The sequence below is a fragment of the Haliotis rubra genome, unplaced genomic scaffold (genome assembly GCF_003918875.1).
Source record: "Haliotis rubra isolate DU_JTF1 unplaced genomic scaffold, ASM391887v1 Scf9, whole genome shotgun sequence".
Taxonomy (NCBI): domain Eukaryota; kingdom Metazoa; phylum Mollusca; class Gastropoda; order Lepetellida; family Haliotidae; genus Haliotis; species Haliotis rubra.
Genome location: NW_025767634.1, coordinates 1968324 through 1995613, shown reverse-complemented (window position 1 = coordinate 1995613; position 27290 = coordinate 1968324).

Below are 27290 nucleotides of genomic sequence, written 5' to 3'. Positions count from 1 at the left end.
GAAGAACATTTAAAAATGAAACATTGAGTTCAAAACAAAATATATTCAAAATAGACACACTTCTTTATTACGAGAATCATCATTACCCTAATCACCATATATAATGGACTCACATCACCATTCTTGCCAACAACCAAAAGGACCTTACCAAACGCTAGCTCATCGAAGCCATTCATATCAAACGCCATAATCCGAACCATCAACCGAGATCAAGAATATTTCATTCCATCCAGTTAAAATATGTTCACGGTTTAAACACTCCACCTGATCACTTTAATGAAATTCAGGAATACGTGTCAAGAAATCAGGATCGCCATAAACTTTCTATAAAGATGAGCGCCATGGATGAAACAAAACGCGCTTAAACTTTTAGAAAATCGTAATCCAAGGCGAGATCAAATCGTCTATTTTCTCCAGTAGGTAAACGATTTGTACATTGATCGTTTTCAAAGCAAGAAACATTTAATTTATGTATTAATAACATACTTTACCGTTTAGTTACCTCACCAAGTAAAAACGTCATAAGTTTACAAAACTGATTGTATCTAAATAATATAAGTTTATTTACAGTTTTGTTTCTGATTTTATATTTCCATAGAAGACATTTTAACAGGCATCATGAAAAATCCCCATTAGAATACAAATTCATGATGATGAAACAGTCATGGGGTGGTGGGGTAGATAAATCGGTGGGGTGGTAGATAAATCGGTTGCTCGACACGTCAAAGGCTATGGTTCGATTTAACAGCTCCAATACAATATATTGCTAAATGTAACATGAAACCATACTCACAAACTGACTTCTACCCATAACTTGTTCAAAATGATGACTAAAATATTAATAGTGCTTTTTACAGAATTGATAAAATAACCCTCCCTACACATATAAATTAAATGTAACTGAAATTCTATGCCTATTGACATTGTTTGAATTCATGGAGTTAAAATCGAGACGTCTTATTATTGGGTGTATGCATATAGAAACAGTTATTGAGTTTGATCAATTAAATTAAATTGACATGGGTCAATGGAGGTTACATTTCTGGCAACCAGGTGAATCTATGTTCATTTAGAGTTAACCAGTGTGCCAATGAAGGGCAACGTATGGCTGTGCAGGAAACAGAACGCATAAAATGATACCTAGGATAGAAGAAAGACAGCCAGGAGATGGCAACACAAACAACACGGTTCACTCCCAAAAGACAGACGTCCCAAAAGACAGACCTCCCATAAGACAGACTCAATGAGGACAATAATTAGCTGAGCCATGCTGTCCAGCCATATTTAATTAATGAGCTGGCCTAAGAAGAGCAGAGTATGATAATGTATTTATTCAACAAGTCATAACAATATTATCATCAATTTCTCTGAACCACATTTGAACCTAACTTATAAAATTAAAGAATTTATTCAAGTATAATACAAGTATAAATAACTGGAGAATAGGACATTTGTATAACAGTTTTTGTTGAATTAGTTTTTGCAAATAACTGGAGAACAGGATGTTTTTATTACTTATTATTTTTCCCATGACTTTTTTCCTATGACTTTTTTTCGATCACCCTTCTAGATGGCTATCTGTATGCCAAGAACAAGGTGAAAGGAGAAAATGATGATGTTCAAGTGCCTTTGTTAATAAGTGTTATCTGTGCACTGACAAACATGTCATGTAAAATAATATGGTGCTTGGTCTCGTAGTGAGTGAGTGAGTTAATATTTAGCGTCACATCAGCAATATTTCGGTCATATCGTGACGAGAACAAGTTAATTTAAAACTAGTACGCTGTCATAAAATTATATCAGTATAGATAGTACAAAATAAAAACGGGCTATAGATCACCAACAACCGAAGGTAGATCACCATACTAGGGCCCATGGGGACTTACAGTGCTTTAGCTACCTGCGTGGACCCTAGCTGGATTTACACCATCGCTTCAGCTGCTGGCGCGATTATGCTGAGTTTTAGCCATAATTAAAAATAACAAATATACTACTAATAAAAGTTTGGTAGAGCTAAATTGACTTTGATGTTTTGGGACTTACCGCTTGGTCTCATATGTTTGATAGGTACATGTATATAAATTATTGTTTTTGATAATATTCACAAGTAAATGTGATCTGGCAAATATATGTTGATGTACATATATGTTGATGCAATATGTCTTAATTGAAAAAACAACAACATAATTCATTACATGAATTGAAAAAGCTATAGTTAATACCTAATGTTGTATTTTATTTATCTGGGCACATACCATTATTATCAAGGGTACAGCTTAATTAAGCCTTATGCAACCATCCATAAACTGTGTTGTTTAAGCAGTCTGTCTTTTGGGAGGTCTGTCTTATGGGAAGATACCAACAACACACAATTATGAAAGGTAAGCAACTATTTCATTGCTTGACAAAACTGTCAAATATTCAACATAATTCAAAGTAATGAGTGGAATATCAAAGGAGATGCAAACTCATCATCAAAATTGTATTATAGACTCCAAAGATGTACATCACCAATTGAAAGTTGAACTTCCATGATTACATCTGCAGGATTTTCAACTCAAACGCAAGCAGTGTTCAAAAGCGCCGAACGAGTTTGTTTTTCGGAACTAAAGCGACATTAATTACGATTGACTACATGTCCACCTCGCTGAGCTTGATCTTCTTCCGTCACTCTTCATTGTCTACAGCTGCCAAAGAATTGTCAACGGTTTACACATTAACAAATGGACCGAACTACTAAGGTGACAACCCCGATCAGTAAAATATATTCACCACTAACGCAATGGTTTATTTTTTTGACCGGAGCCTGCTTGTACGCGTTAATTGCCAAGGGAACTACCCTAAAATTAGTTAAAGACGACTCGGCATTGAAAGACAGTCTGAAAGACTGCTCATTACCTAGATCGAAATTTGTATGACCCTTACTTAGTGGCTGGTATTAGTTTTACGTATTTGTATACATACTGAAATAGATTTCAATTTGTTTGTTAAGCTGTTCTGATGTCGAACATAGACAATGCCAATATGTTATCGGCAGCATTTGGCCTGTACATCGATGCGTGGACTGTCGATAGATCAATATCACTTACGCAAGGATTTTGTGTGAACATGGCCGTTAATTTTGCGGTATCCAATGAAATTAGTTTTTAATCCATTCTGATCAATCAGGAACAAGCCTTCTTCAGTGTCTATGTTGAATGTAAATCGTGTTCTGGCTTTTGTTTTAGACCACACGTTGCCACAGCTGTAGGTTAAACATAGTTTACCTAATAAACAACAGTTTTTCTACAGCTGTGTGTCATTAATGTAATGAGAACTTAATGTTCTCCACAGACAAAGAGAGATGACAAGTCTTTATGGATTATCAACTTCTTTATTTCGACAATGGCAACGTTTCGGTATAGATTCTTATACCGTTGTCAAGCATATCGGGGCATAATGGTGTACACCAGTTTATATACAAGATAAGAAACTGGTGTTCTCCGTCATTCCCCCATATGCTTGCAAACGGTATAAGAATATAAACCGAAACTTCGCCATTGTCAAAATAAAGAAGTTGATCATTTCTAGAATGCCACTTAAACAAATTACAGACAAATAGAGTACGTGCTTGTGATTAACACATTATTTGGTTTCTCTTGAAAGGTTTTGTATTCCTAAGCACAAAATGATGCGATAAAAATTGACCCCTTCTGATTTGACGCTGATAGACAGCTGGTTGTCTTGCTTATTGCCCTCTACTTTGTACACAGATGTGGCACAGTTAGTTTTGAGTTTGCGTGATTTCGTTTGCGGCGAATTTGACTAATGACATAAGTAGTGTGCCTGGTCACAATCAGCCTTGAGGGGTAAATATATTACAAAATTGGGTACTTTGCCAATAAGAGGGGCAACATGTGAACGTCATCTCCGTAAACAACCGTTCCCTCTCTCCAGGGAATTGAACCATATTCATGAGGATGCCACTGTCACTTTGTATTGGCTAATCATGTTTACACTTCACAGGTCTTTACGGGCTGCTGTAAAGGGTTGTTGTCGGACATGAAAGTCTCCGCTCGGCGCAGTGACTCCAAGTTTATAAAGTAACACTTGGAATTTGTATTGGTATCTACTCTTTGAGTGACGGTTGTCGTAAAAAACAGTTTCTGTAGCCGTTGCATATTGCAAAAGTGACTTGGGAACAGGATATTTGGCACCAGATATATTGAACACACGTTGAATGCGGGTTTCACCGTACACTGGAGTGACAGGTAATATACACTGTTCACAGTTGGCATTTGTGTCGACGTACTGTGGCGTCCGTCTCGCGGGGACATGAAATCAAGCTCGAGTGATGAAAGGGCGGTTCGTCTGTGAACATGTCACGACAAAGCTAGTTGAAACGTGAATAACGTTATTTGTAGGCAGTGGACCTGGTGGACACTCCTGGCTTGTAGTTGCAATTTAGGTACAAATGGAAAATTAAAAAATAGAATATAGTGATAGAAACGAACCTGAGCTATAAAAAAAAGTAAAACTAAAAGACTAAACGAAGACATATGGGCTCAATCGACTTTCTGACAAGATGTCAAGGGTGAATAACTCTGATCAAAAAATACCAAACCACTCTGGATAGCACTACTCACTGCTGTTAAATTACTATAATTTATAATTATTTTAATTTCTACCGTAGTTGTTGGCCAGTCAGTGCCTTTGTCATTTATCAAAACGGTTTGGATGGCAGTACTGGGCTTCAATCAGGAATCTATCATGTATAACTATGTTATTCTTACTTCTTTACCTTAGCTTGCGCTCATTCAATCGTCATGTCACACAACTGATATCCAATAGATTGGGCTTCCACATACTATCAGAGGACACCATTCACCTGTAAACATAATGGTTAAAGTGTTCGCTCATCAAGCAGAAGGCCCGCGTTTGAAACACACCACCCCCAACCCCCCTATGAGTGCAATGTTGGAAGCCCATTTCGGGTATGCCCCGCAGTGATATTGTTGGTATATTGCTAAAAGCGGTTTAAAACCATGTAAGTCAGGGCTTCTAGTTTTGAAGTTCTTTTGGAGTATTTTTCTTAACTGTGAAGCGATGTATTTGAAACATAATTCCATGATACAAATATCCTTGTGAAGTAGGGTATCATACCTAATGCAGAAAACCTGAGGTCTGAGAGGATACCCGGATCCTTTCGTCGTTGTTTGATTAGAACGTCAGGGGAAGCATGAGTTGTTTGGGGAACTCTGAAGATAACAGTTATACTTTCATACGTAATTTAGTTCATTTGAAATTTGAGCGATTTTTTTCCAGGATCCGCTCTTCTCGCAAAGCGCTGCTTCCGCTAAAGATCTCCGGTGATAAGTAAATCTAATTAAATGTTTGTGCTTTCGAAATAGGTGATCGACATGCAACTTTGCCAGACGGATCTAAGTACATTAAGGTGCTTGCTTGTCACCGTGGTAGACAGTCGTAATAATTGGTCTATTTAGGTATCATGAAATCGATTATTTTGACATTCCTGCAAAATTCACCGTTTTTTAACGGACAACCATGGGAAATGTGTGTAAAGGTACATTTGCTTTTTATATTTAAAATACATTTGACAACCAGCTCAATAATACAGTACAGTTGTCTTTAATTATTTGCAGTGGCCAGTCCCTTATGAATGACAGTATGAGTATGGTTTTACGTCGCTTTTAGCAATATTCCAGCAATATCAGGGCGGAGGACACCAGGAATGGGCTTCACACATTGTACCCAGGTGGGGAATCGAACCCGGTTCTTCGGCGTGACGAGCGAACGCTTTAACCACTAGACTACCCAACCGCCCCCTTATAACATATAATTATCAAATCACATAAGTGTGATGCCCTTCCGGTGATGAATAAAACTGACAACTTCATACTGTGGATGTACTTTATGTTTTGCAGGTAACGGATGCTCTATGACTCACGTACACTGTGGGTTTTTTTTAAGTAACGGAGTGTGTTGTACTGTAGAGACCATAATATAAAGCAGCACACAGCAACTTCAAGTCAGAAGCGACAATACCACAAGATCATTGACTGAATTATGAAAGCGATCAGCTCGTGACATTTTCTCTCATTTTGAAAGATATGAGGGCAACCTGCCAATAAATAAGTAGCATTCAATCTGAGGAAAGAATCGAACAGTGACATGCCAACAAAATAACTGTCAAAACGTGCATTGATGTGTGGTAGTGTAATGATTGATTATGGTTGATATTTTTAAATGTAGTGTTTTGTTCATTCATATTCCTGGTTGTGATAATCAAAAGATCCACGATGCTAACGGCCAGGCGTTCTAAACATCAATACTTTCAATTGAATACTAGTCTCTTTCGGAGAACCCTGGTGAATTGGATTAAGTACAAGGATATTGATGTGACTGAGATAGAAACCATTCCCTCTAAATTTCACAATGTATGTATTCTAAATATTCTGTCATTAAAGGAAAGTTTAATAATGGAATTAATCCTGAATGTGAACCCTGAAGCTAATTCAAGGATAAACTCAAAAATGTCGTTTGTTTGCTGTTGTACTCAGCAGTATTCCAGGTGTATGGTGGCGGTCTGTAAATATTCGAGTCTGGACCAGATAATCCAGTTATTAACAGCACGAGCAACTGGGATACGTTGACATGCATTATGCGTCAGCGAGCCTGACCTCTTACGACAAGCATGGGTTGATGAAGGCCAATTCTAACCCGGATTTTCACAGGTACTAAACACAAGAAATGTTTCAACGAATACTATGTGTAGAAATGCATGACCTCGCCGTTGGTTAAATGTAATAATTGGTAGGCGTTTCTTATATTTATGGGCAAATAATTTGACCTGTATACTCCAATAGTAGCGATGTATGTCAGTATCCACTGAGAGCCCCACTATGTTCCACTACACCGTGTCGATGACACATATTTCCTATTCAAACAAAGTGTGCACGAAGAAGTCTAACGGTGACATTCATCATGTACAGAATTACTTTTGGTGTTTAATACATAAATATTTTTGTACAACTGTATTCACATATACGACAACTTTTGTTGTTAACCAGAGGCTATGTTTGACCCAAAAGATTGGTGTCAGTGGTAATTTTTGTGGTACACAATATATATCTTTATCCTCTCGAACATTGAAATCTGGCCCAAGCTGCAAAAATATAATCTAACGCTTCATAACATATGACATGTATTTCTAAAATACCAAGAATAACTAACAACGCATAAATCAAGATATGATTGTAGATATTATTAAAAATAATCTTATTAATTAAAATGAATATGGCTGAAATGTTGCCGAGGTGACGTTAAATTCTAACTCACTCACTCACTCAATTAAAATGAAATGAATAGTAATACTACTATTCATGCTCTTCAGATAACATTGAATCGCGACCACTAACTAGAGTTCTTCAAAACAATTCTTGCAGTGTTTACAAGTCTTGACAAACATGAGTAATGAGACTTAAGTGCACCCTGCCGAAATGCACATAAAGTTTATTTCACATGGATAAAGACTGTTTAAGGCTCGCGATCGACTGAATGGAAGTTTTCTATTTTTCATTCTATTTAAAAAAAACAACAGGTGAGAATTAGTTAATCAACAAGTGCATAATTCCTTGTTAACAATAAATAGTGAGTGAGTGAGTTATTATTTAACGTCACATCGGCAATATTTCAGCCATATCGTGACGAGAACATTTGACATTGAAACAGAATATATATAGAGATTATAAAAACCTGCCGACGAAGGACAGTAAAACAACTAGAATATCACAATTTGAATCAAAACTACCTTAGAAAGTTAAAACTAATAGCACTATTTGGACAATACAATATTAAAAAATGGCTAGAGATCGCCAACAACTGAAGGTAGATCACCATACTAGGGATGTTAACAATAAATAACCAAAATAATGCGTTTAGTAGCCGATCGACCGTTCGGCACACATATTAATGGCAATGTCAATGAACGTGTTTATGTTAACGAATCAGCAATAGCAATTAATCTCGTTTGTCAGCCTCTGAATGGAAAGTGGGTGAAAAGTGAATTATACCTCCATCTATAAATGGGTAGCGCCCAGTTGTTTGTCTATGACACCAAGACTCGACTCAACTGCAGAACGTGCCATCAACAATGAGTGGTTTTATTCCTTGTAAGGCGATATCAGTTCCGGAATATCGCTAACGCTAAATCGATAATAATGCATAAATGCCTAATTAACACATATCGACATAATCCGAACGGCATTGTATGTTTGTACTGGACTTAAAAGAGTCGAATTACTTTGTTTCCTCAGCACCAATCAAGATGCAGCTTTCTGGATGACATCTTTTTCTAGAACACCTGCTGATTTCGATATGGTAGAAATAGTTCAGTGGAGTCGGCATTATGTTGATAGTGTATATATTCCCCTGAAATGTCCAATGTCTAGATTCATCGGAGGGTCATTCGTTATTTTTCACAGAGCTTGCATGTTAACGTTATGCATTGAACGACACGTATGTGTTACTTTTCTTTTCGTGAAACGTCGCAATTGTGTGTACAGTTAAAGTACTTTTTCTAAAAGAAATTCATTAACAGACAAACGGACGTTCAAAAAACGTACACACCTACACTTTTGGTAACCTAACATGAAGTTCGTTCAAATTCATCGGGATTTGCACGGAAAATAGATCTTACAAACGCAACCATCGGGGTACACCGTCCAAAACGCAACCATCGGGGAACACCGTCCAAAACGCAACCATATACATGGGTACACGTGTAGCACGAGATTTGCGGAAATCGTGATTTTACGCCCTTGCACAATCATGCAATCAGTATGTAAAGGGGTATAAAAGACAATGATCCCAATACTGATGCAGTATACGACAATAAGTACAGGAACAAAATGCCAAAACAAACGCCAGCGCAACGAGAGAGAGCCATTGGAATGTCACAGATGGGGGCGTCCAATAGCCACATCGCCAGGACCTTCCAGTGCACAAGACAAACCACCATCCGACTGTTTTGACGTCTTCAGCAGATTGGCCAGACAGCTGACCGACCCAGAACTGGACGTCCGAGAGTCACTACACCACAAGGAGACCAGCACCTACGGATTATCCATTTGCGCAATCGGATGTTGACCGCAACAGCATCAGCAGCGACAGTACTGGGTCACCGCATCAGCAGGGTCACAGTGATGAGACGACGCCGTGCTAATGGTATCCAGGCCTATCGACCTTTCCGTGGGATATCCTTGACCGCTCTACATCGTAGGAACCGTTTACAGTGGACAAGCACGGGTGGTCGGTGGCAACGTCGTAACTGGGTACGTGTCCTCTTCAGTGACGAGAGCAGATTCAATCTGTTTCATGCGTCAGGGGGAACGGTTGCCACCAAACTGCACAGAAGATTTTCACCTCTTTGGTGGCGATGCTGTTATGGTCTGGGGAGCAATTTGCGCTGATCAGAAGACACGTTTAGTGACAATTCAGCACAACTGACAATCATGGACATACACAAAATCCCTTTGAAAATTATATAATGTTAGATGCCAACAAGCCAAGACAAGGGTGATCCCATCAAGCAATATAATCCTTCCTTCTCAAAATGTCGCCCCCACAAAATTAAATAAGTAGCACCGGTTTGGATATAAACTTGTACAAAAAACAGTACACATGTGGACCCTTTAACTGGCAACGATATACAAATGTATAACAGGTTACCGACCTGCATTAATAGATTCTGGCTAATGTCATTTGAGGCAAACACTGCAGTAAAGCAACATCTTTCCTCGCAGTCTTTAATTTTGCCTTAAAATCAATTGAAGATAAATGATGAATCAAAAGTTGCAAGCAGTCCGAGATGTTTCCAAATTCAAAATGAAACAATCAATACTCAATAAACATTTCTATTCCATTTAACAGATGGTACTCTTATGTTTAATTTATCGTCATAAACAGTTTGGTTTGCATTGCTATACATGATTTCATTTCATGATTAACAGAACATGCACATTTTTAAGACATTTCTACGTATTATGTTTTACAGATTAAGATGAAATATGCAGCAGAGATGGTTTGGGTGATCCTGGCACAGTCTGGCTGGTTATGCCCATCATCAGCTCAGGACCCTGGCCAACTCTACACGCAGTCCAGACAGCGAATGGGACGTCTCCCAGAAAGCGCTGCCAAGTCGAAGCCACCAAGAACTCTCCGGAGAATATGAAGTTTAAACAACACTGCAGCCTTCTGCATTACCCAGTGTATCAGAAAGGCTGTGCTCCCGGTGGAGAACCCGGACACTCTCCTGATCATTGCCATGAGATCAGGAGACACCAAACTAAGGGCACCGAGAACAATGGGAAGTCTGACGACAGTGTACTTGGGATGCAAGCGAGACATTTCAAACGAGAGGTCCACATATTTATCATGTTTTTATTGAATCTTGTCAACCACATTGCTGTAAAAAGGGACAGAAAGTTCAAAGATATAAATACATTCATGGGCATTATCAAAACCGACATGATCAGGTTTGTTGGCTGGAATTCTTCTGAGGCTGTATATGGGCCTATTCTAAAGAAGATTAAAAACATGATTTTCCATGACATCCTGGATGGACCTCGGAGTCAAAGCCACAAGCATGGCGAAGACAAAAGTAGAAGCAGCGAGCCATACCATCATGTCGTTTAATATATGCTGTTTGTGCCAAGGAAACTAGGGCATCCACTGCCAACATCATGGACAGTCTCTGTACATTCATTACATCATCGATATTTCATGTTAATATTTTCTTTAAAAATCACATTTTGGGGGATTGCGAGTGGGAAATGACTGGTTCTGGGAAGCCAAAAGGAAGACCTCTGCTTCACATTTAAGACCAGCCAACTTCATCCAGGCGAAGGAGTCGGTTGGGTTGCTATTCTGTTCCACACACTGCATGTACACACGATGCAGTGGTTTCTCAGAAACTCATCGCTGTACTATCCAGCATTACATCGCCATCAACAAAATCAACTTCAAATTTGAGATTCTGTCCAAACGACAGCATTTGCACGCTTAAAATAGCTGTGGAATTCCTTGTTTTTAATCATGAGTCTTGACATGCATCATCAGGGGATCATCCGATAAATAAATATGTGCAAGAGTACACACTGGAATTCTATCATGAAGAGCCTCCACCCACATAAATCAAACCCCGACTTCCCAAACTGATTGGCATGTATTAACGATTAAGAGAGAACCGAGGGTGGTGGGGTCTGTTATATGGTCAGGTGGTCAAGACTGGATGTCTTGTTTTATCCAATCAACTACTCCAAAGGAACAGGAAAGGGCTGGTACGGCAAATGTATTGGTGGCTTTGACCTTGATGAGTTCCAGATATTCTTTAGGCGAGATTTACACTCGGCCTGAAGTTTGTCTTGAATTTTGGGCATTCTGGTGCTTGTGTCGAACTTGCATTCGACGATAGGCGTTGGGCTCGTCTTCCTTAGGATGCTAAATAATTCCTCCCCCTTGTAACTTGACCGATCCATCATTAGTTACCTTGCCATGTTTCAATGAAGAGTGTTACATTTGTTAAATCCAAATGCCATGCCATATATCATTAGAAAAGGATTCAAGGAAAGCCTGCTCTTTCCATTTGATTTCTCCTTTTATTAGTATTATGTATAAATAGTATTTTGCTGGAACCTTTGATTTTTTTTAGAAACGACACAATAACAATGCATTATCTTTCTAATATTAATGTCAGCTTGAATTGATGTGACGTTAATGATTAATGTGTCTGTGGATTACGGAGATATGGTTTCGCGCGTTACCGTAGTGCTTCTAATACAAGTGACTTTCTTTATTTTTCACAGAGCTTGCATGTAAGCGTTATGCATTGAACCACGTGTATGTGTTAATTTTTTTCATAAAACGTCGAATCTGTGCTTACTGAAAGAATACCCTTTTCTCTCAAACACGTACACGTACTTCATTCAGTGAAGAATGATTCAGGCCCACCATATGGTTGGTTTAGCTACTATATGCCGTCCTCATCCAAAGACCGATCAGTATTTGTTCCTGTAAGAGATACCTTCCTATAAAAGCATACCATACAGTGAGAAACATTGGTACTATTATTACCACAATTTGTTCTGGATATCCCTAAGTGATATACTTCGAGAACTTGGTAGTATGACATGCTCTTCCGTCATCACATTTTAATATATACATGCATTTCAACATCAAGATCATCAATATTGTAGTCGAAAAGGATACATATCTCTCTCTCTCTAACTAACAAACATATTGTTAAAAACATGAAACAGACGCATGGTTTCACAGATTGAGTTGTCCATGCAGCTTTTGGCTGCATCTATACCCTCAACCATGTCATGGATTAGCAATGGTGGCATCATTGCATGTACAATACAGGGTCCCGTTCCACAAAGTTCTAAGTGTTAAGGTGAACTTAACTCCTATACTTTAATCCTGGCTTCCGGTCACCTCAGCGCTACGAACGCTTTGTGAAACAGGGCTTATTAAACTGTGTTGTTAATATTAAAAAACCCATCATATCTTAATACTTGGACATTGACGTAAATCACAGAGAGGGAGGGAAACTTCTCAAGTACAGCTCTCCTCAAAGATATAGTTTTGAAAAAGAGATTACTTTGCAGAACAACACTTGCATATTTTACAGAGGTATGTCGTGATATCCAAAGTGATAAGTACGAGTTCACAACAAATGCTCCTTATTAACTCCACAATCCATTAAAAGTACATAGCCATTTGTGAAGCGTAATTGACGACTGTATCTAAATCTATTTGTAGAGCTTTAGCCCTGTAAGTGATATTGTAGCATTATCAGCAAGTAATGCGCATGCATGGTACGGTGCTCTGACATTATACATATTCCGAAGTTCAGTTATGAAGTCATTTATGTACACACGAAAAGGCCAAGCTGAAATACCTCTTCCCTGACCTATACCTTGTCTAATAGCTTACACATCAGATTGCGCGCCATTATACAAACGTATACATTGAAGTATATCAGTGATGCAACAGGCACAGTTGACCTCAAATGCACAGATGACAATATTTTACGAAGGGACCCGAATGTTATATCCGATGAAACGGTATCTCGTTATCTGGAAATTCTGTGTAGAGAGATGATACCCTGTTACCATAACTTTGTACATATTCCATGAGGGTAAATTACGACATTTGTACCTTCCAAGAGCAAGTGATTTTCACCCGGAGCAGATTCCGTTGGGAGTTAGAAGCAAAATAGCGGTGAGAACAAAATAAATGGATCCTTGACAATTAATGATGATACCAGGTGTTCACGACAAGACATTCAGCTAATGGCCCATCTTATGCGTATGCGTCTTGCATCCATAATGAAAATGTACTTGTGATCACACTAACCACACTGGTCACGTACTAAATGACTTTCAGCAGCGTCCTCTAAAAATGACAAAGCAAATGGAAGCTAAGCAAATAGTTTGCTATTATAAATCATTCCCTGGGGCATTTGTCTTAAGGTCACTTTGCTGATGAATAGGGAAACTTGAAACTAATGATAACTAATGTGAAAATACGCCCTCGACTGCTTAGTTGCCTTGTATTACCTTACGAGTTGACCCCGAGGTCGTACTTTATTAGTATCATCTGTTATACAATTTGTTATTTTTCATTTTATTTTAATGTTATATACATGCACATTACCTCGAACGAGTTTGAGTGATGACAATGTATTTAGTATTTTCTAATAATTATTTTATACATATAGTATCAAATGTAACTAGGCTTTTTCATTTGAAATGCTGGTTGCCTTGAATCAGACTACGACTTTAATCTGCAGTCATTTGGTAAAAGAAATTTTACATCACCTTTGTCATGCTCAAAGGAACTTGACTGCTCACGTTTCATAGATTCCTGAGCAAATGTACTTTTCCTGCATCTGGACTTAGAGGCGTATGACAATTAATGATTGCATTTCAGACAGTTACATAATCAGCGATTATATTGTTGTCGCCACCAGAATAATAGATAATTTGAGATCAGTGCAGGCTGCAGCCGTTTGGCGATTTGAGCATTTGAGTTGCACATAAAGCGTCACTAGAGTTTGAGCAACAAATAAAGCCGGGGTATCACTGTGTCAAATGTGTTTCGTGTAATTCTTCCTGAAATGATTCTGGATATTTGTTTGTGAAGCTCAGGATTTGTGTTACAGAAATTACTCACAAAATGGCTACAGCATGTCTCTTGTTTTAAGCAGTTGTCAGTGTGTATTTAGTGACAAGACTATTATTGTCAAATAACTTTTAGACAAGGTGTATGAGGTCGATTTGACCTTTAGAGGTTGGTTGTTTTATATATTTCCATGCTCTTGTTATGGTTTGATTTTCTCAGTAATATATCCAACATAGCATTTGTTGAATAATTAAGAATGTGTACCGATGATAAAGTACTTGTCAACATTCGGATTTGTAATCTGCTGTAATTCGACACCATCTGGTTGTATATCGCAATTTAGTCACACCGGCAACAGTATTTCCTCCCTTTATCGGTAAAAAAACGTTCTCTCCAACGATGGTCATAAATTCCATGGTGATTTTGTGTCAGTACAAACAGTTCGGGTTCCCCAGTGAAAAAATTCCCATTATTTTATTTAGTCATATATTTTTGTAATAGATTAATGGTTTAGTTACATGATCAATTGAGATGATTATTCAAAAAGCGTCTAAGCCCGTGAACATTTAACAAATAGCAGTAATGAATCATACACGCGAGTCTAATCTGACAAGGATTATCCTCCAAGGAGACTTCTAGATATTCTGTTTTGATGAAAAGAAGCCTACGGAACCGGGTTACGAGACATTAGTTCCTGTTTTTATTCACTAGATCACGTTGGAAAGAGATTGCAATGCTTTAGGGATGATGTTACTATTAAGCGCATGATTAAGGTATGACCCTTCCTTCGTGGCATGACATGATTTTCATCCCACTTAAAAATAGCAACATAATCTTTCCCATAATAATTAAAAAGATATATATTTTATGATTCATATGTTAATTAGTCGCTGTCACATAGTGATGATACCAGGTGTCCTGAAAATGATGAGTGTTTCTTGGACGTTATTTTTGTCATTAATGTTTCAAATGTGGAAACGTTTCTCATACGGTTGCCACAAAACATTTATGAATCTCCACTGCGGTGAATTATGTAACCTTATTCAAACAACCTTTGAGAATGTTTTTGTTAGTTTATCTTTTGTTGTTGCTGTTGTTTAATGCTGCACTCAACAATATTCCAGCTATATGGCGGCGGTGAGAAAACAATCTAGTGATCAACATCATGAGCATCCATCTACTGCAATAGGTATACGATGACATGAGTCAACCAAGTCAGTTAGCCTGACCACCCAATCCCGTTAGCCGACTCTTACGTCAGCATGGGTTGCTGAAGACCAGGATTCTTCACGGATTTTAAGAAAGTGCCGCATGAAACTCTTTGAAATCTTCATAGAAATTACGTTAGTTGTTGGCGATCTATAGCCCGTATTTTATATTGTAGTGTCTGCTTTAATTAAAATGTTTTAGTTTTCCATGCTAGTTTTATAACCATAATCTGTGATACTCTAGTTATTTTACAGTCCGTCGATGAGTGATTATTTACCTATTTGTATTTATTGCGTATGCCCAACATTTCTCGTCACTATATGGTTGAAATATTGCCGAGGTGACGTTAAATTTTAACTCACTCACTCACTCATAGAAAGAACGTGCTCGATTGTCACTTAAACGGTATAAGACAGCTTGACAACGGTATAAGAATCCATACCGAAACGTCGCATCATATATAATAAAAGAAGTTGTTATCCATAAAGAATCTTACTTTCTTGTTGTGAAATGAGTGAGTGAGTTGAGTCTGTAAATAATATGGCGAGTCTGGACCAGACAATCCAGTTATCAACAGCATGAACATCGATCTGCGCAACTGGGAACCGATGACATGTGTCAACCAAGTGAGCTAGCCTGACCACCCGATCCCGTTAGTCGCCTCTTACGACCAGCATGGGTTACTGAAGGCTCACTCTAACCGGGACCTTCACGGATCGGTGTGAAATGAAGGCATCAAAGTCATCCCTTTTGTCATCTAGTCTTGTGGAGATCTTTGTCAGTCTGAACAGGTATACATAGATGTTTAATACGAAATATATAGGGCCTGTACGTAGGTCACGGCACTTCGCGAGACCTTAGTACTTCCGGTGACAAACAACGTTTCATACCTTGCAGGAATAATAAATTTCCAATATGACCATCCCCAAATTAGCCAACTATTACGACTTCAACAGCTGTGACAGCCAAGCATGGTCTATTAAAGGCAGTTTGGAACCAGAAATGGTTCTTGAATATACGCTTGTCACCAGATATCGCAAGTTGGAGCGCGCAAAGGGAGCCGGCAACCAGCTTAGTACTACCTTTGAGAGTAGCGCATCGCGAGCCTCACAGGCCCTATAGTGGTCCTTGCGCCTTCTTCACGGGTAGTATTTTCAAGTGAGAAAGACAAGTAAAAATCAAAAGGAATAAAAGGAACATATTTGGACTCCGACTACTCACAACATTTTGAGCAAATATGGCTGAGTAATTGCACTATTGTATTTTCAGTTTCCAGTATGATTGAAGTGCACAGGTCAATTTGAAAAAAAACAAAAACGTTTGAGCCCCATTGCAAATTACACCAACAGCTTCCTTCAACACCCGAGTGAATTTCCCCTCTTCTAAACGTCATGGCCGTTTCTCAAAACGTTAAGGCAAAGGCTACTGCAGTACATTTGTCTCAGGTATATTCCATTTACATAACATCACATAAACTATATACCTCAAATTCAGTTTAATGTTTTGTCAGGGTATATTCTCTACATGTTTTAAAGATGTTTTCAAAAGTATTCTCAAGATAATCTCTGAACATACTACATGAGGGATCCAATCATCAGTATACTTCTCAAGACCAACATTGTCTGGAAAATAATAACCTTCTGACGTGTCCGCTGTGTGCCACAAATGTTGTTTAGAATCAAGCTTAGATGATGTCATAGTTTGGTTGCTGTAGTATACGTAATTGCAAAGCTTTCCCTAAAAGAGCTTTATTGCCTTCAAGATCTCATCATACCCTTTCGAGCACAGTCTATGTTAGATAACCAAAGTATCTGCCTGAAACTCCTCAATTATCTCATCATCTATCATTCAGTTTAACTCTTTTGACAGCTTTTACTAACAATACGATGGATAATGTCCTTGTAGTTGATTAAATAAGCAGATTCACTAAACTTGATAGTGCCAATACCATCAAATTTATAACGTCAACGCAAGAGAATGATCTGTCTCTATTATCTTTCGAAATGGACTCCTTTTAGCGTAAAATAACAAAATAATTAAAACATCATATGAATTGACCGCACATCTTTTATGCGATAAGGGAAGGGAAAATGGTAAGTGTTTCCGCAGCATCTCAACTCAAACAATTTCTGTTAATGTGTAATTCTTTAGGTCTGGGTAATATAATTCACTGATCACTATCGTGAATACATGACCAACTCGATGTGGTGAAACACGGCTCTGTCACTAATCATCACCACTCAAATTCACTGAAGTAAGTTCCAGTATGTAAATACAATTTAACCCATATATCCGTGCGTAAAGAAATTTAAATGAAACCACGAGACATCAAAGAAGTGTTACACTGCTACACACAATTCGATTATAGACAAATGACAATGGCTGTATGAAATACAACTGCCAGTGGTAACAGCAGTAAAATATTCTCATTGCAGCAAAAGTGGCGAGACTGGATATCCTGACCAAAATAGAAAAAAAACAACATTCACACATCCATCTTGATGTAATGTTAGATGATAGACGCATAAATTGGCAGTGTTCAGAATATGTTCTATGGTATGCTGTTTAGAGCCATGCTGTTCAGGAAGATCCAAGACCACACTTGAAAGTACTTGTATGTCATGCTGTCAGATACCAGTTGTTACGGTTAATAATTTGCTGTGACAAAAGTTTTCAAAGTCCCCTTTGAACCAGCAAAATATAGCACAGACAAGTCTAAAATATTCAATAATATATTGAGCAAACAATGAGCAAACTACAATGAATGGCAATACAGATTTCTAGTACAATGCAACTGAGTCACTCACTAAAATATTGGGTCACAAATATATAAAAATATTAACTCACCAGAGTCTTGACATTCACAGCGAGGACACATATACTGATTGAAGGTTGCTTACAATGACAGCACCTGAATAGACAAGCACGTTGAACAACTTGATGATGGCAGACAGATGTGTATAAATCAAGTGAAGTGATACGTCCCGCGCACTACTCAACAACCAGCCTTTATATAGATCTTACACAGTTCTCGAGCATTCTAGCAAAGCTTGGCCCCATCATTATTCTCCCAGAACATAAGGCGATTTTCTCGAACACACGACCGGAAGTCAAAACAAATACAAGCCAGTCAAGGGAGGCAACTCTGAAGCGCTATCAAAAAGGCGTGCCGCTACAAATACTATTGCCATTGAACACATATGATGCGAGATGTGAACCAAACCCCACACTCAAAACTTTAAATATTGTGACCCATAATAACTATCACTTAATCAATGTGATATTACAAATTACAAAAAAAAAACACCCTCGTAACACAGTAAAGTGGTGTGAATAATCCCTGTACATAACGTCCATATACATACTGTAATCACCTCGGTAGTTAATCAGAATGGCTGTTCAGACCAAACAGATGGGAGGTTTCTCCTGACCTTGACCTGTACACCTTCTGTTTCAACATGTGGAATTTTCTTGAAAAGCATGGTCAAACTGTATTAATATCAGATCTAAAATAAACCTGCATGTCAATATACTTCGTATTGACATACACAGCTGTGATAACATCTGAGTCAATGCAATAAAAAAAACAATCTTCGGAATAGAAATGTATGTTTATAAGTTCCAATGTTATTTCTTTCATAGCTCGTTAGATTCTAGGTTGAATTCTCCCCTTTTCTTGAATGTCAGGGTTGCCTCCTTAGTATTGTGATTAGAGTGTCTGCTAAGAGAGCAGAAGGATCGTGGTTGATACCAGAAATGTAGACGTCAAAAATGATATTTGATGTTACTTTGCCTTATGTTGGGCATTGCATGGCATCGCCTGAATAAACAAAGCAACCTGACAAAGCTCAGAGTCAGTATGAAAGGGTTTTTCGCTTATATTATCAAGCGTCATTGGCTGTGGGTATTTCATTCCTACAGAGTACAAAACTTTGTGAGTTAAATATGAAAAATGACACCTTCCAGACAGAATATGAAAATGTTTAAATACCATTCAGCAATGATCTGCAATCAGTAGCTTGCACTGAATAAATTCCACCTCAAGCAAAATGAAACCATACCTTATGAACATTAGAAAGCGCTCCAATCTAATATCAAATTTAACATTTGTAAAACGAGATATCTAAGTAAGATAAGTAGGCAGGTAATTTATATTATACAACCATCACGAATTCGTCTATATTGCGATCAAATACTACTTTTCAAACAGAAATACAAACAGATACGAATTTAAAGTCTTTGAATGGATTTTAGGAATGATACAACCATATGATGAAACATTATTGACGTCGACTTCTGACACATAAGGCACACGACGGTTCCGAGTATGTTCTTACTCCTTCGTCGGGTGAATGAAAACCAGAAAGCAGATAGCTATGTAAGTACTAAGATATCATGAAGTATATTATCTTTTTATATATCTTTTGTTGATTCACACTAAGTTAAATATGGCACAAGAAAAGTATTAAGTTCTTGAAAGGCATTTAGGAGTTGGACGCACATTCTTACTCCTTCATGACCTGATTCTTTATACAACGTTTCAGAGATAATTCTTGCTCTTTCAGCACCTGATATATCCACTTCCATCACCTACTGAAAGAGCAGGAATTATCTCTGAATAAGCTCTGAAACTTCGTATAGAGAACAAAAAAGAAGTTATCCATAACAAACGTGTCATGTATTTAAAGGTGAGGTGAAATTGGATTTAACGTCGTGCTTGAGAATATTTCGCTCATATGACGACGTGCATGCGTGTGTATGTGCATGTGCGGCTGCTTGTACTAGCCCAGACTGAAGCTGGTTTAATAGTGCTAGCCCACTGTGATACCATGCCGCAGTGAAGCATGAATACCCCACTCAGACACATTATACTGACTCCGAGCCGACCAGTCCTTGTTGTACCCATTAATGCCGAGCGCCAGGCAGGGACCAACAAATACCATATTTTAACGTTTTTTTATATGAGGCGGTCGGGGATCGAACCCGCGACATTCCGCTCTCCTGGCGGACGCTCTAACCACTACACCACGGAGGCGGTCATGTATTTAAAAGTGGCACGATAACATTATTCCACACATGGTGACACATGTACTTACCAATGGCTCTGCTGACATGTGGACATGCATTCTTTCTAAAGTGTCTGAGGCTGTTATGTACCATTGAGCTGAACTACACATTCATAATGTGAGTACCATGTCCAATTATGCTGTATTACTTTTCAGAACGATCAGGCTGCTATGAGGTGTACAGGTACGATATAGATTATCTGAATCCACAGCTTTACATCAGCCTGAAGTTAGCAGCAGGTTTGTCATTCGAACAACGTGCCAGCAATGGGTTCGTTATTCACTCTATGCCCATCAGTTCTATTAAATATAAGATATAAGCCAACCAGCACTGAGTTTGTTATTCAGACATGGACTAATAAGTATTAGATGCCTAAATCCCAGCGAATTCGTACACCTGTAAAAGTAACCTGCTGTCTTCCATTGCATGGGTTTCAGTGTATATATATACCACACCACTGTAGATGTTCAGCCTGAGAATTACGAACCCGCTGCTAGCACGTTATTCGTTATTCGACACACAAAAAACGTAACACAAATTCGCTGGGATTCGGTGCTGGCTAGCTTCAATTGTATATTTGATAGAACTGATGGGCATAGAGTGAATAGCCTATTTTGTGTTGTTGTTTGTTTGGGTTTTTTCGTCTTTTTTGTTTATGTGTGTGTTTGGTAGGTTGGGTAAACACCCTTCTTCATTTTTAGATTGTTTGTTTGTTTGTTTTTGCTGTTGTTGACTGTACGCGGAGGGAGTAGTAAATTGTTCCTGGGAATGTTTATACTAATGGGGTTCCGAAGCACCCCGCCACAACGTTATCAATGCACATATGTCCCATAGATGGATTGCAAAATAGCATTTACGTCAAGCTGTTCATTGTACAAATTCAAAGGATAAACTTTCACGACTGCTAACCACATTATCACCGCCGCCTCGAATCCCAACCTAAGTTATTTCTCCATACCTGAGATTGGTCGGGGATAGGTTCCTGTGGTAAGATAATTCCATGGTAGAAACATGATCGGGTTTTTTTCTGTCTGACCTGGGGTTTTATTAGTCCTCATTCAATATCTGAGTTTAACTTCTAATTCCGACCTAAAGCAGTTTTCACTCACCGATGACAAATAGGGCGACATTAAGTCTCACTAACATCTTATTTCAGTATCCACAGAGAAATTGCAATGGTAGAAAATACAATCATTAAATCATTTCACTTTCCTTCGGGCTCCAACACATGCGAGCGAGACGAAAATAATCTAATGTAATATCACCAATCTTATTTTACTCCCAGACAGCAGCTAGATGTCAAAGACGACGCTGGCTGCATGTAATGTCTGTAGTGCTGTCCCTAAAGTAATTCCAGAAGTTTAATGCTAAACATAAAGTTTCTCACGCTGTTTGTCCATATGCTGTGCGGCACTGTCAGAGTCAAATACTGGCGACATCTCCACATATACAAGAAATCTGGATGGTTTGCCTGTATCATAGGTATGTGTGCATCGGTGACAAAACCTATGTCCAATGCAATTCCCTAGCTTGACGTGTACCATACGTTTCCGGATTATTTCAGGTGAACAATTGACTCGACTTTGCATATGTTTATGACGGTTGTCACGGTTGGGTCAGGATAAGCTCACCTTTTCCCGAACACCTGGTGTCATCACTGTTGCAACGTGATCCATAAACACATGCTCTGTCATCGTATTGCATGATGACAGTTACTGGATTTTCTGGTCCAGTCGCGATTGTTTACAAGCAACATGGTATAGCTGTAATACTGCTACAATCATGATAAAGTTAGAATTGAACAATCGATTCTGTCTTTAGCAGAGAGTTCTTCTGGATGTGGAAAGGGTTTTGTCGCTTTTATTTACCAAGCACTACGATTTAGTGATGACTCGAGCTATCCGCCTACCCTGCCCCACCGGTGGCACCCGTTATGACGACAAACAAAGATCATAACATGGAGTTAGTAATAAACCTACTTACTGGCACTTTAAAGGCTCGGTGGTAATGCTTGGTGGCTTGGTGACTTGGCTGACCGGCTGGCGTCCTGTCCTCACGACATGGATCATTGCCCATGTTACTGGTAACGTGGTTATTATATTGTTTACATGCCACCGCTAGATGATTGGTTGGTTGTTTTTAACTCCTCACTTATCATAGTTAAATTCTTGTCCCAAACAGTTATATTCATGTTATAATTGAAGGCAATCAGCATTTCACAGACCGTTAAACATAATTTGACGACCGCATTCATTACAAATAAATCGTCCTGTTCCTCTGCAGGCAGAGATCTTTTCAATCGACATGGTGTTTTTTTCCCACACGTCTTTCTTTGTTTGTTTGTTCTTTAACACCCCACTAAGCAATATTCCAGCTATATGTCTGCGTTGTTATCCCAATGCCCTTTTTGTACAAGTGAAAGTATTTTCTATCCATATGGATACAATCTCGAACGTTCAAACTATTATACATGTAAACCGGAACACGTAGAACGTTCGCAGATGTTAACAAACGTAAAAGTAAGTATATTTTGTGTATAGATAGATGAGAAGTGCGTTATTGAAACTTAAATGTTTAACGCTAAAATTCTTCATAATCAATGAAGAGCTGAACGCTCACAATAACGGTAAAGCCACTGATATTTAAGCTGTTTTTATTATATTCTTTTTGTGTTGTTGATGAGACGAAACAAGATACTCAAGCTAGTAATACCTCACACAAAGAACCTCGCCTGACAACGGAGCCATTGCCCTATCTTCTAATGCTCCAATCTACAAATTATGATGGTTTGATTACCGTGGGGGCTCTTCATTACAGAATACAATTATTGTGGACTTTAGCACTCGTTTACTCGTCGTGATAATCCTGTGGCCAGGCATGTCACGACTGATAATGCACATTAGGCATTCCAAAGTTTCCTTCAACGGTCCATAGATATAGGGCATAATCTCATTGTCAATGTTGATTTCATTGATGGTTATGTACTGTTGGAAGGTTCAGAATTGAATGTCAACAAGCCAAGTCCTATATCAAATCGGCACATGCTCGTTTTTCTAAGGAAAGCTATCTGAGCGGGTTCAGGTTCAGTGTCTTTCGCATGGATGAACCGGGTTGTTTTGAAAGGCGAAATATAAGGAATCCTATTGGCTGCAAAGAACCAGTCACTTTCCATCCAACACCATCCATCACACATTGTCACTGGATACCTTGGTTTTGCACAAACATTTCCAAAGCTCGTTTCTTTTACATTACTTCAGTATGCTTGTGGTTTATACAGCTTCGGGGGCGGTGGGGTAGCCCATTGGTTAAGGCGTTCGCTCGTCACGCCAAAGACCCGGGTTCGATTGCCCACAAGGGTACAATGTGTTTAGCCCATTTCTGGTGTCCCCCGCCGTGATATTGCTGGAATATTGCTAAAAGCGGCGTAAAACCAAACTTATCCACTCACTCACTTATACAGCCTCAAGTGTATACATGCCGGTGCCTGTCCTTTTTGTCATTTCCAATAAAATCATTTATATCATTGCATTCTCTGAATGTTTTGACACTAATGTGAGTAAGAAAACTTAAGGAAAAGCACGGCAAGTACTCGAACCAAGTGTCACGTTTACATTTTAAATACGAAACTGTCCGACTTGTTCTTGGTGCCTCGTGTTTGGTACTTCTCAATCTGTTTACGGAAAGGGGAAGAGTTCCTGGTTGTCTGGCAGAAACACAGCCCCGGTTGATGAGGTAGACTGTTAGGGTGTATTCACATTCTCAGAAAAGACCTCTGCGGGTTCAACAAGCCAGCGCTTCCTGGACGTAGTCCTATTCACTGTGATGACTGCGTCCAGAGGAGCCAAGCGCCCTTTTCCTTGCTTTTCCTTCAAAATACGCCATTATAAGGCAGGTCAATGGATCATGGGGCACTCGACTTTCTTCCTCGACTTCTTAACGAGAATGCAATCCACGCTGCCTGTGGGGCATCAGAGGATTAACTGTCAGCTCATTATTTCATCCTGCCGGGTACCCATTTACTGCCGGAAGGACTAAAGTCACTTTTCCAAGGAGTCACTAAGAGTCATGCATATGCTTCAGTGTGGCACAGGACCAACGGGATATTATCCGTGATTATACACATCCTGTGGTCGTTGCCGGTTGTAGATGTTAACTGTGGTGAAGAGCGACTAAACATATACTATGAGACAATTGTTGTCTGTTTGATAAATGTTGCTACTGATACACTTCCAGAAACATCAAAAACCCTACTGGACAGATTGCGTAAAGGTCCCCCATGTGGACTGGGTTATGGCAAGAACAAGATGGAAGCAAGATGGACGTCCCAGAGACCTGCAACACATATCATTCAAGGAGTACAAGATGAAGAAAGACAAATTTAGGACAGGCTGCAATAAAGTGATATCTCTGTGGAAGAGTGAACTTGAGAAATCATCTGAACTGAATCAAAAATCTTTTTGGCATTAAGTCTTGGTGAACCAAAGTTTGAAAGGGTCTCGTGACAAAGTGATCGCACGTAGAGTAGAAGGGGTCACATACACCAACCCTGATGATGTGCTTGAAAAATGGGCTTCTCATTCTGTAAGTGTATTCCATGTGCTTCAGTGTGGCACAGAAGCAACGTCCATGCAGTTCAACCTGCTGAATGTGACCACCCATCCACGGACTTACTCAACCTATAAGATGCGACCACACAAAGTATATTCCTTGTGGTTTGTACCTGTACAGCTACAAGCAAGATAGCATAATTGTACATTCCTGCTCCTATATCACAGTCAAGGTTGTATCGTCGACATTGCATTAGAGGTATATCCACAAAAGCAACAAAGCAAACTGTGAAAAGTCAGCAAAATAACCAGAGGTCTGTGACCTTTGGAAAATGGAGATTGTGGTATATGTTTCTTTATCTGGTTTGCAAACGATAACAGTTTTCAACAGCCATACCACAAATGGAGTTTTGCCAAAGGTGCCAACAGCATAGACGTTCGTAATATGTTTCTATAGACAAATGTGAACTTAATATCAAGCTTCGATGTACAGAAATCAGATATTAGAAAACAAGTATCATCTTTTCAATCACATATCTCTGTAGGATACGTTTCAAACTTTGACGAACAAACTTAATTAATGTAAGTCCCATGTAATAAATGAATCTCAATATTGTATGCGCTAACCAGATAGCTTTCGGCAATGTGTACAGGACTTACCCACCCCGGATAACATTTGTATGATAAATGTTACTTTTTGGCAGCAATTGAATAAAAAAAGGAACTGAACCATGTATGCAACTACAAGAATGGTCACTTAAAACGTACGTGTACATGTACACATTGTTCAGAAAATCAATGGGACATTGTAACCAGCTGAAATGAATTCGAATGATTGGACCTGTTGTATTTCAGTTTTCATGCGTACAGGCTGATCCTGCGGTTATAACGAACACAAAGGGACCACAAATTTAAGTTCGTTTTACCGGTGGATTATTATACCAATATTATACAAGTGACCAGGATCCCAATAAAATTCGTTGTATACGTCTGTTGGACAGGTGTACGTATGATTTATATCTATATTGCAGGTTATGTAAACTTGAAACCAAAGGATAGTGTGACACAAAACAACTAACAAAATCAGCGTTTAACTTTTACATGGAAAAGATCAACCGTCCAAATGGCATATGCAAATGGGCCACAACACAAGAGGGAGTTTACAAGCAAGTTCATACGGTCAGTAGAGAATGTGTTAGGTTTGTGTATTGGTGCAGGTCTGGCACCTTTGTCTCATTGAGGCCACTGAATGTCTATCGATTAAAGTTGTGAGGACGGTCATTCAATATTCAATTGGGCGGAGCTCCTGCATGACGCCGTAAACGTTGCTCCATTTTATCTTAGACGTCTTCAACGTGTGACAAATCAGGGGATCTTGCGGGCCAGGGTAGACACGTGTCATGCCATCTTCCCGCTGTAAACGTAATTCGTCGGTGAAGACAACTCCGCTCATGAATGTGTTCCCTATCACAAGTGGTGTCTGCTCCACTGAAGACGTCACCCTCGATGTTCTTGCGTCGGAATTGGCCATCGGTCCGTTTGACCTTATAAAGTGAACATTGACGGCCATTTCATCTTGCACATTTTGCATTTCGAACAAATGTTTTGTGGCGTTTCTTCGATCATTTTAACACACTCTTTCTCTGGTTCAAATCCAAACTTACTTTTTAAGATTACCATGCAAACATTCCATGTCAGAGTAACTTTTAGAATATAAATACAGGTAAAACATTTTTTCTTTTTCATTTATTTCCTTTGTGGGTAACTGTGTCAGCTCTATGTCATGATGACTCTTATACACTATCATGTATAAATAATCGGCATTGATTCCCGCTACTTATTTATACACGTCGTACACTAGTGACACATGCGTTGTAATATCTTGTAATCTGACCGGTTGGCTTCTTGGATGCGGATGTTGTTCCAAAGTGATTTGGAGTCTTTTGTTTTTACAGATGTCTCGAGTTCCTTGATTCGTAGGTTTAGGGGGCGGCACGTTTCTCCTATGTATGAGTCACCACAGTCGCATTGAATGTGGTAGACAATGCCTGAAGGGTCTTCTTTGTTGCTTGTAGAAAAAAGAAGACACCAAATCAGCCATTTCCGACCACACCCAAGCCCACCCGAACCATACCATACTTTGGAACAACATCAGCATCCTAGAAGCCAACCTGTCAGATTACAAGATAAGAAAACTCTTAGAGGCAATCAACATCAAACGACTCAACCCGGCAATTAACAGAGATCAAGGTTATTACATCCCCACGGCTTACGATCAAC